Genomic DNA, 4794 nt, shown 5'->3' on the forward strand with positions numbered 1-4794 from the left:
CTGATTCGCGGCTGCCAGGTTTGGTTCGAGCGAGTGTTTAAGGATATACTGATCCGGGTTTAGTTCGATAAGGAGCTCTAGCTCGGCTGGTTAGGCGCTTGTTTGGTGGGGCTGTTGACCCGGGTTCGAGTCCCGTGGTCAGCAACTTTTTATTTATTTTATTTTTTGAGTAAAAACCTTATACTTTCATTTATTACACAAATCACACTTGGACTTTAATTAACCAAGTTTTATTGTTTTAAAAGAACTATCTTTTGTAGTTTAAACTAACTAAGTTAGTTTATATTTACTAACTTTATAATCTAATGGAACTAACTAGATTATTAAAAAAAGTAAACTTTTAAATAACAAAATTAATTAATTTAATTAATTTAAATAAACTTAATAATGACCATATTTATAACGAATAAAAATCTTTAAACAATTATTCATTTCATTAAGCTTTCGAGTTTCATTATTTTAAGAGTTTTAACCAGTTTAACGAGTATCAAGTGTCGATAAGTGAAGAATCAAGAATCCTTGAATAATACTTCGTTCAAACGAGAATTTTGCTGTGATTTAAGTCTCGGATTCTACAAAGATTACATCGAAACGATGATTACAAGAACACAAAAATTTCCAAAGATAGAATTTCAAGCAAGGGTTTCCAAATATAGAAGTATGAAAATGCAGGGCGTTACATCCGGCTATAAATAAGACAACTCATGTATAATCTCCCAAGTTACATTCACTTCACTTTCACTACTACTTCTTCTTCTTTATTGAGATCTGTACTTATTCTCACGCCGGAGGGTGGTCATGGAGAGAACCCCCATTCTCCCCGTGGCGAGTCTAACGGCTGTCTGTTTTGCAGATATCGTTCGGAGAAGAAGCTCAACTAAACCCCGAATCAAACGAGAGGACCTACCCCTTTATGCAGAACTAAACCCTTGGTCCAATTGATTCCAGTCATTCAAACCACTGTTTCTTCATTGGCGCCCACCGATTCTTCAATTTTCATTCTCATCTTCTCATTTTGATTCATTTCACTTCAATCTCTGTTTTCCATGGTAGAGACTCCGTCAAATCTCCCATCAAGTCCTCGATCCGAAAACAGGGGTGATCCAACCCAGGTTACTCAGATCGACAGAATCATGGGAAAAACAGTTAACAACAAAAATCGTCATGGGGTACAAAGCTCTGTTGCCTCAGAAATGCAATCTGAAATTCAGATTCCTCCAGATCTACCTTTAGAAGAAACCCCAGGGTATTGGTTCACCAAATTCCAAAATACCATAAACGAAATTTTTGCACCAAAATCTGTCACTCCAATGCAAATGGTGAACACATTTAATGGATCTCATGATAATTCTTCAAACTTGCCGACTAAAGTAATAGAGGTATACCCTCAAGCAAACACCAGATCTGAATCTCTCCATGCTAGATCTGGTTATCAGGAGTCTTAGGTAGAGTACGTGCTTCAGAAAAAAAAATCCGATAGTACAGTGTTGGACCCACGATCAACACATCAGTGGGACATCCAGCTCAGTAACAAAGGATATCTAGAAACATTCAGAGATATGAAACAAGATACGGAGGACAACCACAACAAAAAAAAACAGTACGGAACAAACATACATGGTGCAAGGGGGACCCTCGCGTAAACCACACAAGCGGAGCCACAGTCAGTGTAACACCCTTGTTATTATTTTAAGGTTTTCGTATAGTTTACGGAAATGAACATGTAATTATAATTACATATACTTTGAATAATACGGTTAATTTAAAACTTTTACAAATGAAGGTTTATATACATCGTAATGAATTTGAGTTTCTCGTTTAAAAGTTGCGACGAAATATAATGCGGAAGCTTTTAACTTTATCGTGTTCGGTTCCTCATCGAGCTTGATCTTCATCCGGGCACTCTTGACATTCACCTATGATCAAAACCAACTTAAAAGTTAGTTTTGATAGTTAAATAATAAGTTTAAACAAGTTACATGGGTCAAATAAACAAAATTTAACAATTTTCGGATTCAGGGGGGGCTAGACGCCCCACCTAGCCCCCTTTTTGACAGCAAGTTCATTTTATGTTGCTACATATTTACAGCCAAACCAAGTTTTACGAAAACGGACATAACTCATTCGTTATTGATCCGTTTTACACGATTCTTTTTTCTACGCGTCCGTAATTTAATTCTCCATCTCATGGAGTTAAAACCCAACATCTGGATTAATAAAATTTCAGACTTTTAAGTCTTCGACTTATTACCCTTTTTACTAAATTTTGACCCGTTCGGGTTTATATCAAACAAACATTTTTATTAGACCTATAAACTCATGAGATACATCATTTCAATATTGACCATCATATTAGGTTCGAATCACGTGTTTCTTACGCATTCTTAACCTGTTTTCGCTCATATGCTTATTTTGACCCGTTAAGGGTATTTAAGTATATTTTAAACACGATTCGTTTTCATTTGTATCTAGCTTTATATTTCCACATTTCTTACCAAGTAATCTTCCACCACAACTATATTTGTGGTGGATTTAATGTGGAGATCCATATATTCCGAGTTTTATCCCTCGGACTATCATTTTACGGCAAAGACCGAGTCATTTGACCCAAGATTTACCCTTTTCACTCTTTATGCTTATTCAAAGTATTTGCTTGATCATATAACTTGTTTTTAAACAACTCTTAAGGTTCATTTGCTCGATTTTGCTTACGATGGCGTTTTGGTCATCTTAAATCCTTTCTTTACAACAAAAGACTTTTCATGTCATAATTGACCAAAATTCCACTTTTAAACTAGGCTCTTGTTTTAATACCCATTATGTTTTCAAAACACAATGACTATAACTTAAATCATTCGGTTTACTTAAAAGATAACCTAATGTCCCTTTTAGCTTGTTTAGCCCTCATTGAACTTCAAGTTCTAATGATGATTTGACCAATTATACATACCTGGCTCGAATCTATATATTGACCCGTTTTGATACCTTGCCTTAGTAGCCGCTAAGTAATAACGATGTCAACATTCAATCGATATTTATTCCTGTAATCATGCAACTCGACAAAACATTAGCCGATATTGTCAAAGGGTGATATTTTCACCTTTTGACCCGTTTGGTCTATATGACCGTTTACTTTTGCGAGATGGAGTTATTATTATTTCGTCTACATGACTTATACCGGTTTACACCGTACGGTCAATTTTACTTATAAATCTATTTCTGGATTATTTTGACCCCTTTATATCTTACGCCATAAAGTGTCCTTCAAAACTAACGGTTATCGTCAACGAGTGACCACATTGCCGTTTTACCCTTATTAACTGTATTGATTTACCGTATAAGGTAAATCATTCAAAACTCGTTATTTATTAGTCATTGCATGACTAAATGACCTTATTAGCTCTTTTTAACCATTCAACATGGTTTATCATTATTGTCTTTTGTTCCGAACCGCGCATGTCGGGTCGAAACATCATAAGTCAAATGTGACTTTTGATTATTCATAATCTATAAAACCAATAGATATTAAATAAAAAGGTGTAAGCTTTAACTTACCTCGCATCCCGAATACGCCTTTCTTCTCATGCTTGATTCGTTTGACCGCTTCTTTCCCAAGCCTCCACCTAGCTCGTTAGGCGTCAAACTATTGTCAACATTTACGAGGTGGTTAAATTAGTCATTAAAAATCACGACTATTCCACCTCACTTATTTTCTATGTCGAAACTTCTTTTCAACTTTTTCATTAGTTAACTTAACTTATCAAAAGTTAACTACTTTGATCATTTACGCAATTAAGTCTAGATTAACTTTACGCTTTGAATCCTTATCGGTTCATACTTCGCATACTTTGTCATATAATTCAAATATGTGTTTCACCCGAAATTTCCACATTTTAGCATTCATTTAGGCATTTTAGCAAACACCTAATGGGCATAATTTTACACATTTACAAACTAGTTCATAACTAGTTATTTTTACCAAGGTTAACATCAAAATTCAAACCTCCATGTCTAGTGTGCATGAACTACACCTAGTACTAGTATCATAACATCATTATTCATCAATTTAACACTCTAATTCAAGTGTTCATCCTATTGTCATAAAACCCACTTAGCACACATATAGGTGATCACCAAATCATTCAAGTCATAGCATCATATGTATGATTTTCACTTAGGGTTTAGTTCCTAAGCATGTATACATCACTAATTTAGCTATAGTTCCTCTAATCCTTACATAATTCGCGAATTATGATGCTAACTCAAATTTTGCAACTTCACGAATCATCAAATTTTTACATACCTTATGATCCCCTAGGTTGGGTGATCATTAATTCATGTTCATGCATCGATTTGGCCTTGAATCAAGCTTCAATTTGATGATTCTTGACAATTTAGGGTTTAGCTCCCTTTTCCTTTCCTCTGGTCGATTACACGCACACACACATAGTGTGTGTAGTGTTTTAATTTTAATAACATTTAGTTTCTAACTTTCCCTTTTTGGCCCCTCTAGTTTACCCTTGTTGCATATAACATATAACATGTTTTAACCAAGGTTTCTCATAACTACAAGACTTGTAATTAACTAGGTTATTTATTTCCTAGTTAATTTTTATCTTGTTCATAACTGCTATTTAATATGTATATAAAACCTATATATTTTTGGGGTGTTACTTATCCCGTTTTATTTTAGGTCCCGTTAACTCGGGCCTTTTATATACTTTGTTTTCTCAAAGTATTTATCCTCCTTTTTAATTAATATTAGATTATTTATTTAAATCCTTATATTCATCC

The 4794-nt window shown here is 34.4% G+C and overlaps 1 long non-coding RNA gene across 1 annotated transcript; it reads right to left on the reverse strand.

Moving 5' to 3' along the window:
* Positions 1-2949: 2949 nt before the first annotated feature.
* On the reverse strand, positions 2950-4392 carry LOC110881081. The gene is made up of 3 exons (XR_002559581.2): positions 4304-4392; positions 3556-3643; positions 2950-3041 (listed from the first exon to the last, which is right to left on the reverse strand). It is a non-coding gene; the product is annotated as an uncharacterized LOC110881081 (long non-coding RNA).
* Positions 4393-4794: the final 402 nt, after the last annotated feature.

This window comes from Helianthus annuus, chromosome 10 (genome assembly GCF_002127325.2).
Source record: "Helianthus annuus cultivar XRQ/B chromosome 10, HanXRQr2.0-SUNRISE, whole genome shotgun sequence".
Classification (NCBI taxonomy): domain Eukaryota; kingdom Viridiplantae; phylum Streptophyta; class Magnoliopsida; order Asterales; family Asteraceae; genus Helianthus; species Helianthus annuus.